Genomic DNA, 11,491 nt, shown 5'->3' on the forward strand with positions numbered 1-11,491 from the left:
TGGCAATAAAAATAACTAAATGTCCTGAAGACCTAACACACACACACACACACACACACACGCACACGCACACACACACACACACACACACACACACACACACACACACACACACACACACACACACACACACACACACACACACACACACACACACACACACACACACACACACACACAAGGTACACAACTTTGACAAGGAAATGTCGCTGGCAGCGGTGCTAAGTGCAACTTGTGTAAATGTAATAGGAACTACTTAGAGTATGAAGAGACAGAACAGTGCGCAAAAAGCTGCTCAGGAGGAATGCTTAGCTCTAACCTCCACCCTTTCCCCTTATTAACTTTCTTTTCTCTTCCATGCTTCTTTTTGTTCCTTTTACCCTCTCTCCCCCTCCCCCTTTATCCTTATGTTCTCTTTTGTTTCCACTTGTCTTTCACCACCTCCCCCTCTTTAACTCCTCGCCACCTTCCTCTCGTGCACATCCCTCTTTTCATCACCCCCTCAATCCGTTTCTCTCCTTCTTTCCTAACCCCCACACCCAGCCTCACAAACCAAAAAAAGCCCTCTTTCCATATTTTCAACAAATCAGGAGACGATCCGAGACACAGATTCTCCAGAAAGTCAAATTCCCCCAGGATGCCGCGGTGAAAGCCGTGATGCAACGCTGAACGGCAGAGCAGAAATCTGAAGGAGAGGGATCGTAATGAAAGATGGATCAAACAAATCCCCTTTCCTAGTTCATGTAGACACGGCCAGTGTTGTGCCTGCCTTGTATTTAAGATTAGGTTAAGGATACTTTCCTGTAGCTACACATATAACACATATTACATGCTTTTAGCTGCATTTTTGGATATGGAAATTTCTCAGGATCTAACATATTTATTAAAGTCTTGAAACCTGATTTAGTATTTGGTACCTGTAATAATTATTACATTTTTATGTGTCATATCAATGGGGTGGGGGGGGGGGGTCTGATTTGGAGCATCAAACACTTCATTTCCTCGTGCAAATGTCTTAATTTTTGTAAAAAACTGTTTTGCACTTTCAAAACATCATCACGTGTTTTCTTTAGAAATCATCTCCACATCAAACCTGTTAAGAGGATGAGACCTTGTTAAAGCCAGAATGTACAGAAAAGACAACAAATACATCACATTTTTACGTGTTTCTATTAGACACAGTTACTAGTTTTCCGTACATTTTTCAGCACCCAAACGGTTCTTAAAAACTCTTTTTTTTCTTTAACTTTTTTAAATCTAGAGAAGGAATCGATACATCGACCATAAGTACAGCCATGACAGAAGCAAAATCAAATGGTTTAAAACCTTCCAAAGCATGATCAAAATTCATCTGGAATTGTGGTCGTCATTTTTCAAACCCAACCCCCCACAAAAAAAAAGAAAATCCCTAAGCATTTAGGTTACTTTTGCAATTTCCATTTAAACTTGTGCAGCTAAGTTTGTTGTGGAGTAACATTTGAGAAACATCCTCATTTTCAAGATCAGCTCCTTCCTTTCTGTTTTCTGACATGAAAATCAATCATACACCTCATATTCACCAATGTCCATCTTTTCCTGTCCCTCCATATTTTGGTGCTTCTTTACCTACCTTCATGTGAACAGAAAGTAACATTACATTAAATGTAATTTAGCTTTTATCCAAAGAGACTTACAGTTGCTCTGTATCAGAAGGTGCAGGTCTCTGGAGCCACTAGAGGTTAAGTGTCTTGCTCGGGGACACATGGGTTGATGTATCACAGTGGGAATTGAACCCAGAAAGCCTGTGTGTCCCATCCACTGCACCATCACCACCAAAATCTGCAGCTAGACTCCAAACAAGTTTTTTTTTTAATTGCTTTCCTTCACTGGTGCCCAGTTGAGTATAAAAACCTTGTTATTTGTTAAGCACTTTCTGTAGCGCTGCATGTTCTTGCCCTTGCATGTATTTTTGCTCTCCTGAAACTCCAGCAGCTCAAAACTGGCCTTTTGTCCCTCCTTCCATTTCAGAAACATGGCATATGGTGACAGAACTTATGTCTCCCGTTATTTATTCTGGTAGTAACATTGAGAACAATCAAAAACCCAGGTTGGCTTTAACTGTGCCTGCATGACCTCTGGGTTCAAATATGTGTAAAGCTGTGCGAGTGTTCACGGGGGGGGGGTGTTTTTGCTTTTGGTTGTATGGATTTCCTCACTTTCCCAAACAGCATCAAGTGTGTTGTGTGTGAAGCACTATTGAGCAGTTCAGAAGTTTAATTTCAGTTCAATTCAATTTTAATTATAGTACCAATTCATAACAACAGTGATCTCAAGGCACTTTACAGTTTTTACAGAGAAGGTCTAGACCACACTCTATAATTTATAAGGACCCAACAATTCCAGTAATTCCACCAAGAGCAAGCAATTAGTGCGACAGTGGCGAGGAAAAACATCTTTTAGGAAGAACTCTGGGACAGACCCAGACTCTTGGTGGGTGGTGTCTGACGGGGCCGGTTGGGGGTGTAATGAATGGTGGCAATAACAGTCACCATCAAGATAATGGAGCAGGGACTAGAGAGAGTAGTTGCAGTAGTTCATGGAATAGCAGGGCACTGCAGGACATTGCAGGGCACAGCAGTTTAAGGTAAATATGTATTACAGTAAAATGAAAGAATCATTAAAAAGTGAAAATGTATCCCTATTCAAGCCGTTGGTACAAGTCAAGAACAATAGAACCAGAAAAACCACAATCAACCTTTTCTTAAACTCCAATGTGAGAGCAAAGCCTCTCTGTAGAGCATTGAACATTCTCAAAATGAAGACCCCAATTTTGGGATTAGACGACACACACTGCCCCCCCCCGCACTCACACACACACATCTATGTGGAAGTGGTAGGTAAAAGTAGTTGCTCTCTGAGAAGTTTCTGAACTTCTTTCAGAGTGTAACAAATACATTTACGGTGATTTGTCAACCCTGGCGCATGATAAGACGTTGCATTCTTAATTAAAAAGGGGAAATACCGGAACAATCTGTGAAATGTTTTCCATTTAAAGCCTGGCAAAATTTTGATTAAGTTCAGGTGATGGTTCCTGATTTTCTACCGGAGCAGTAAATGACATCCAGAGAGAAGGAATTATGACCTCAGAAAACAATTGCCCTGTGTTCATGGCTTGTTAAGGCAGAGCCGGAGGTACTCCTCATCACTAGTTGTTGAAGACTAAAGATGAGTCACGTTAATTAAAGCAACAATGATGGTGACAAAAGAAGCCCCAAATGATAAAACAGACATAACAGGACTCAAAGGATTCATTAAGCAGTCACGTGTACATCCTTTACAGATAGGAGTTTGTTTTGACAAATAAAGTTTTTGAAAAAAACGATTACAAGCCTCATGCAAAACAACTTTGTTGCCACGTGTCATGTGCCACTGATTTCAGCAATATTCTGTATTTGGAAGTGACTCTTACAGCTTAAACAAAACAAATTTAAAAAAGTTATTGTTTACACTAAATGATTATAGAGTATGTGTCCACTGTGATTGGCCGCTAAAGTCCTTTACCCAAAAAGATGAAACTCATGGGTAGTGATATATCGGGCTGGCCTCTAGCTCGCCCAGTAAGAGCGTGCGCCCCATGTTGGCTGAGTCCTTTGCAGGGGTCCGGGTTCGAACCCGTTCTGCTGCCCTGTGCTGTGTGTCAGCCCCCATCTCTCTAGCTATCCTAAGGTGAACAACAATAGGTGAGAGTTCTGCAGTAGATGACATGTTAACAATATTTGTGGTGCCTATTGTAGTGGGTGCACATACATGTATAAATAGTAATGTTGGCTGGACCTGATCTATCCATGTGTAGTGTAGATGTTTTGAGTAACTTAAAAATAAATGCTGCTTGCTCAGGTTAGCTCACCCTATAATCACCTGTGTAGGTGGTATGGTCAATGGGTGGGGGGGCGGATTTAAAAGGTCATCAGGAGAAGAAAGGAGTATGTTACACATCTCAGGAACTTTGGTCTCAAGATTCAGTTTGGTTGTGTTCCAGCACGTATAGGTATTAAAGGGAATGGGGAGGCTGATAAAACTGTGAAAAGATGCTGAAAAATAAATGTTTAGGAATTATGATGTGGAATTATGTGAAATACAGAAGAACGTAACCTGTAAAATGGTTACTTCGCTCAGTTTATACTGGTCTGTACCAGACTTAGATTAGGTCACACAGGATTAAATGCTAATTTTGCAAATAGAATTTTACTGTTTTATGAATAAATTGCCGAGGCAAAGAAGATGAAAAACACGTACTGTTTGTGTGTGAGAAATGTATTTGCAGTAGAATGCAACTGGCAGGAAATGGAAGGGACAACTGAATACTTGTGGTACTAGAAGAAAATGGCATGACTGAAAGGAAGATACTTAGTTTTTCTTCATAATACTGGTTTAATGAAAAGAATGTAGTTTTTTTTGTTGTTTTTATGTTTTTATTTGTTTGTTTTGACTTAATTCAAGCCAAGACCAAACAGTCTGTGGCCTTGACTCTATGAAGTTCGTAGTATTACATACTCCTGTACAGTTGTTGTTGGTATAACGCAAAAGTAGTTATCTGCAAAATACAAGAGGAAAAAGAAGAAGAAGGAGAAGAAAAAGAAAAGAGAATGTTGGCAGCTCGCTGTGAGGTTGCCGATTTGTATGTTGGCTCTAATGTTGCCTTAGTTTGATATTTTGGTTCAAGTATATTTTAGTGTCATTTTTGTAAAAAAAAGCAAAACAAAGCGGTCGCTCCAGTATTCAATTGTGGCAGAGAGCTATAGTCCTCTTTGCATTGTAGTATAGCAAGATTTCCGATTTAGAGTTGTTTCATCGGTTGCATAATCGGGTCACATGGAACGTTCACAGACAAGATGAACATAGTACTATTGAGTTGTGTATGTCTGCGTGAGCCAATTACATTGAAGTAGCTTTAAATTTGAGTACGTTTTTTTCTGAGATGCATCACAAGGTATTGATGTTTCTTTTGCCAGATGCAAGCCAGTTACCGTGTCTTTTATACCTCCATTCAACTATGTTCTTCATGTGTGTGTCCAACACATCTAAATCAACATATATCCAGCATTTGATGATATCCACTCATTCAGGTGTAATAGCCTTGTTGTGTTTGTTTCAGCCATATGTTCCAGGTAGGCATGAACGTAGTCTTGCTTTGACTACTATTTGAGTGGCGTCCGTTAATGACGCCCCTTGGGAAATGGGCTGTGAAGGAACCTTCCCCAGTCCCAGGTACGACTGTGGGTCTGGTGTCATCCAGGCCACACATGAGTACCTTCAATGTGAAATACCAAGGAAATGTCAGCTAATCCTCAGCTCAGTTTGTGTAAAAATCAGACACACACAAGAACAGGAAAGTTAGGTTTAGGAAAAGATGATGGGTGGGGTTACAAAATGGATGTTTTAGTGACATGCGGGTCAAGAATGGGACACGAATCACGGACTCCAGGGTGAAAGTCCGGTGTGTTCCATACAGACGCTAAAGGGTGCGTTTTGCGTTGGATCTGATGCTCAGAGACACTGACCAAGGGTCAGAATTTCACACGTTAGGGGTGGGAGCGGGGTTGTGACGGCAACAGGATCCTGGAGCTCCCTACGTAGGTAGCCTACGCCCTGAGTGGGGGTCTGGCTCGGGCATGCTTCCAAATCAATGTAGGAGCGCAAGAAAAGGCAATGCATACATACAACAGTAAAGGTTTCTCCAGGGCAGGATTATTATTGTTATTATTAATATTATTGTCAGTATTGTTATTATTTTATAACATCAATATTTTGCATAAAATACTTTGGGGGTCTTAGAGGGAGACTCAGAAGAAAGCCCTTGTTAGCCCCTCCCCACAGCCAATGTTTTAGCCCCTTGAAGTGTGTTTTTTTTTCTAATTTTTTAATTTATTTATTGTGAAGCACTTTGTGACGTTTGAAAGGCGCTTTATGAATAAATGTCTGATTTCCAGTAACAGGAGCTCAAGTGCTGCGGTTTGAAATTCTATCAAGCAATTTTGGCGGGGGGGGTGTTAATTATTTTAATGAAACCCATTCATGTACAGTTGGCATTCATCAGGTGTGATTGAAATGAAAAGTTTGTGCAGTTAGGAGAGTTGGTTAAATGAGCACGAGACTCACTGTAATATAGTTTTCTTTTTCTCAAGATTTACAAAATGTCCGATCTCTAGATGAGAGATTTTTCTGAAAGGTTACATACAAGAGGACTGCACAAACAGTAAATGCAAGTTTAAAAACACTTTGCCTCTCACATCGCTGAGGAAGAGAGAACAAGAGTGATACAGAGAGAGAGAGAGAATGCACTAACAAGCATGCAGACGGGCTAGCGACTGATTGTTGGGAGATAGAGAGTGAAAGGACGGTGAGTGAGAGAAATGTGTCCATCGCTAATGGATCTTTCTGCTTTGCGTGGGGTTGAATATGTGTTTGTGTCTGAGGGTTTGCTCTCTCCTTTTCAGCAGCGCACTAATCCTATTATACAGCAACTGGTGTGTGTGTGTGTGTGTGTGTGTGTGTGTGTGTGTGTGTGTGTTGCTAAACATTGTCATCTGTCCTTTACCTTCTGGTTTGTTTTCCTCTGCCACTTCTCTTTCTTCTCCTCACCTCCTCACTTCCTTTACGTTGTCTGATCTTTCTCTTCTATTCTTCTGTCTGCCCTCTGTCCATTCCCAGTTCTCCTTCTCCCTCCATTGTTGTCTCTCAAGCAGGTTATTTTGTTTGCCTCTCATGCCTTTTTCTTCCCCTCCTCCCTTCCCTGCCGTCCACCTCTGTTCCCTTACTTCCTTCTCTCCCTCCTTCCTCTTCTTTTATGTCTTCTCCTCTTCTTGCTACGCTGTGTTTTTCTCGCTGTCAATAAATATTTCATTCTCAGCTCCAAAGGTAGACCCAGACGGATTCGAGCATGTGAAGCCCTCTGAAACCCAACGCCGACTATTTTCAACCCCTATGTGAACTGTGTAAGTTCGTACTACATATACTGTAAATAAATATATATATATATATATATATATATATATATATATATATATATATATATATATATATATATATATATATATATATATATATATATATATATATATACTGTATATGTACACTTTATTGTTTCTTATAGCAAAAACCCCAAATAAATGTCTCCACCTTGGGCATGTGTACAGTATGTGTTTTGCTGGACCATCCATCTGTTTTTTTTTGGCAAGTGAAATGAATTGGAACTCCTGGCACAAACTGTTCCCCCACCTGTTCTTAAGTCATAAACACATGAGGGAAAAAAAATCTAGATCGAACTTGGAAAATGCAGAGACCATGCAGATTTTTTACTCTCACTTCTCACACCTCCCGGAGCTAACGGAAACGATTTGAAACTCACCGCTTCACAAAGCTTCTTCAGATAGGAATCTGGCCTCTACCTCCATCTAATTATTTTCTAATATGAATAGTTTGCTAAATAATACAACGATATTGTAGTTTAAATCGTTTTGGCTGGTGTGTCACTTTCAGGGAGATAAAAGAGATAGTACTCATTTATTTGCATATTGAAACATAACACTTCAGAAAACTTCTCATCCGAAAATATGTCTTAATGTCAGTTATTAACTGGGGGTGTTTCATGTTGATATCTGTTAGTTCATTTTTTACTCTATTTATCTGTAATGCCTTCAAAATGTCATATTTTATATATATTTAATAATCCTTATCGTTAACCCTCCTGTTTCTGTGTCTAAAACCAAATGTCCAAAAAAATAACTTTGGTGTTTCCATACGATGCTTTTTAAAAGTAAAATAAAAGATCAGTTCAGTACTTTCATTGAATTTGGCTGTTTATTCAATATTATAATTGTATACCATGAAGGAAAATGAAGGAAAATTCCTGAATGAAAATGAATAAATGTCATTTGAAAAATGTCAAAAAAGTGAAAAAACATTTTATATCTAATGTATATATATATTTTATAATCCTGACAAAAATGGATTTTACACCATATTCAGATTTATGGAGTGATAAAAAAGATATCCAAAATTCCCACCATAAAACCCTTATGACTCTAATATGTTCAAAAAAATAAAAGTGGCATTTTGAACCTGGCTGTATCCAATGTTCAGATTTCTTTTCTAGAAATGTATGCAAATTAGCGCATATTTAACTAGATAATGCATAATTTATATAGTAAACATAACATTTTAGAAAACTTGTAATAAGAAAGATATGTGTCTTAATGTCAGTAATGAACTGGGGATGGTTCTATTGATAAGATCGTGCTGATGGGATTCTTTTCCTTTTCACCTGGGGGTGTCTCACCCACAGGCTAGTTTTAAACTGGCTCTGTTGGCACTTTATTTTTGTATTTTTAATAACTGTTAAGGTTCAGATCTTGTCACGTGTGCTTTTGTTTTGTTTTAATGGACAGTGTTGAGCAAGTTAGTTAGTGAAATATTTTATTCTTTACTTATTACTCCTTCAAAAAATAAAAATATAATTTTCCTTATTACTAGGTATCAAAGGTAATTAGTTGTGTCAGCAGTTGTATTACTGTAATAGTTCCGCGGCCCACCCTCCCCCCTAAGAACAGAAACCAAATGCACAACCTGCCAGCTCCTTTAGAACTCCTTCTACTTTATTGGCTCACTAATGAGGCTTACAGGAGGAGAAATGATCAGCCAAACGGCAGAACTGCAAGCATTCTGCATTAAGGCTGTTACTGTCTTTCTCTCTTCCCTCTACCCTCGGTCAGTCTCAGCGACAGATACCGACACATCTGTATGGGACGCACCGGGCAGAGCAGCAGCTCGCCCCATGGCATGGTGCTCTAGGAATGCTTTTATACAGGCCTTAGTGGTCCCCTAATACTGTATGTGAAGTCTCTTTAATATAGACCTTAGTGGTCCCCTAATACTGTATGTGAAGTCTCTTTAATATAGACCTTAGTGGTCCCCTAATACTGTATCTGAAGTCTCTTTTATATAGACTTTAGTGGTCCCCTAATACTGTATCTGAAGTCTCTTTTATATAGACCTTAGTGGTCCCCTAATACTGTATCTTAAGTCTCTTTTATATAGACCTTAGTGGTCCCTAATACTGAACCTTAAGTCTCTTTTATATAGACCTTAGTGGTCCCCTAATACTGTATCTGTGTCACCTCATTACCCTCTATTTAGTCTGTGTCCTTTGTCAGGTCATTTTGTTTTCTGTAGTGTTTACATGTGTTAGTTTAAGTCAAGTTCTGTGATCCCTGTATTTTCCTTTTGTCTCCACTTAATTATTTTTGGATTACTTTAGAATCCTCCTTTTCTTCCTCAACATTCTGAAAGAAGTTTTGTCCCTCTGCATTCAGTTTTTTGTGTACTTTTTTTGTGTGAAATGAATCCTCAAACTCAAACTTTCTCCTGCTTGCTCTTTGCTTTTCAGTCCTCAAATTCCCTCACCCACGACAAATATTAAAAATCTATTGGCGGTAAGTAATGTACGTTTGAATATACTGGAAAACTAAGGTCCTATTTCCACCTGAATATTTATAAATGAAAAGATGCCCGAGTTGTACCTTTCCAGTTGTGTAGACAGCCTGATGCGTCCAGAAAGGGCGGAACGCTAAGGCCTTTACCAAATGGTGGTCTAACAATGGCAAGGTTAAAACTGCATGCTCTCCAGAGGACCAACCCATTCCATGTTGGACACTTAATGAGTTTTGCTTTCACACCACCCTCTGGTCCACAATGTTAACTTTGCTAGGAAATTGAAGCCCTTTTGATTTTTAAAAGCGCATGTTTTCTCTTGCAGATGGCCCTCTGGTAAGTAAGGGACCTAAGGTCATTTTTTACTGTCCATTGTCCGTCTGGTTTTATTTTATGAAAAGCTTGTAAACATCAACCCTGTTGTCTACAGTCAAGATATGAACATCTTTTTTTCAAGAAAAACTGGGCTATTAGAATATCTGTGCTGCAGTTAGATCACTTGAATGATAAATATGGTTGTAGGACCTTAAAGACAAATACATAAATAAACAGAACATGAATCTTAAAAAATACGTATCGATATCAAACACAGAGCAGTACAAGCTAAGCCAATGTCTCTAAAACACTTCTCATGTCTTAGCACACATAACTTATACAGTTGATAAAATACATGTTTTCAAAGAAAGTCCAGATTTACTTATGCCAATAATCAAAATAATAATGTTATATGTATTGATAGTACACCAATGCTACACAAGCATTTGTGCTGTCTAAAACAGTTCTCCTATATGTAAAAATAAACATAATACACATTAAAACTCATATAAAGCACAATCTATTTACATGTCTTCAAAGGCCTAAATATAAGCCAAATCTAAAAACAGTGACACCATTCTCCTCTTTAAAACGGTAGATATCTCTCTTATCCGCTGTATGATATCTGTGGTCACATTAGACTACTAACTTGGAGGGTTACCATCTTTTCCGACTCTTTACTCTTTGCTCTCGTCTATATAGGCAGATGGCGTTTCTTCACTTCTGTTTACTTACAGAAGCAACACACATTAGATATAGAAAACACACGGAGCACGCAGCTAGCGGCAGAAATGAGCAAAAACGTGATAAATTATGGACATCAACTGGTTAAAACTTGGATGTAATATTTTGGATTTAATGCTCAACAACCCCGAAAAACGTTAGCTTGTTAGCTTTTTACTGCCAAAATCTATAACTTTCTGTCTTTCATGGTTGTTAAATGATTGAATTATGAGTCAGACGTGCGGTTTTTGCTCAGATATGATTCTATCGGTTCCTGAGGGTTAAGGCACAACGCCGAGGCATGGACCGTGCCAACACTGACGTCTTGTAGCAGCAGGAGGGGTGTTATTATCCTTCCTATACTGTAATAATCAATATATGAAGACAACTTACTGCAGAACTGAATGAGACTATCTGATGAGACAAAGAAATGTTCTCCCATCCTTCCAAGGTCTCCATCATCCTCCTTCTCCTCCATTGCTTTGTCACCCTTCACCTCTGTCTCATTACTGGCCGGCCAATTAAGCCGCTCCCCGCATTGTTGGTGGGGCGTTGAATAACACACAAGGGTCAACGGCACTTGAAAAACATTGCGAGCTAATGGTAATTATAGTTGTGGCAAAGTCAAAGGGTTTGTGGGTACGGTGCAGCATGGGGTAACAGCTTTTAATGGACCTCATCAACGCATTTGCATGTTATCTTTCCTCCTTCTCCCCCCTTCTTTTCTTCCAGTCTTCTTTCACCCATCCTTTCGTCTGTGTTTTGGGGCTGCTGATTAAGTCGGGCTTGCTGGTAATGAGCCATGAGGACTAATTGGGATTGTCAGAAAGAGGGAGGCAGCGGGAGACGCAGTACTTTGGCATTTACAAGTGCAATAAGTCAAATATGAGGAGAAGAGATAAAATGGGGAAACTGCCGAAATCCCCTAATTATTCTGATGGATTGTTTGGAGGCTTAAAGTCTTCTGGATCTTGAACTAAGGGAA

At 39.2% G+C, this 11,491-nt stretch overlaps 1 long non-coding RNA gene across 1 annotated transcript in view; it reads left to right on the forward strand.

The window, feature by feature from the left end:
* Positions 1–5,538, forward strand: part of LOC117935178 — a 22,004-nt gene extending 16,466 nt beyond the window's left edge. Inside the window, exon 3 of the long non-coding RNA XR_004654701.1 lies at positions 5,473–5,538. This is a non-coding gene — a long non-coding RNA (uncharacterized LOC117935178). The remainder of the gene's footprint in view (positions 1–5,472) is intronic.
* Positions 5,539–11,491: the final 5,953 nt, after the last annotated feature.

The sequence above is a fragment of the Etheostoma cragini genome, chromosome 2, assembly GCF_013103735.1.
Source record: "Etheostoma cragini isolate CJK2018 chromosome 2, CSU_Ecrag_1.0, whole genome shotgun sequence".
NCBI lineage: Eukaryota > Metazoa > Chordata > Actinopteri > Perciformes > Percidae > Etheostoma > Etheostoma cragini.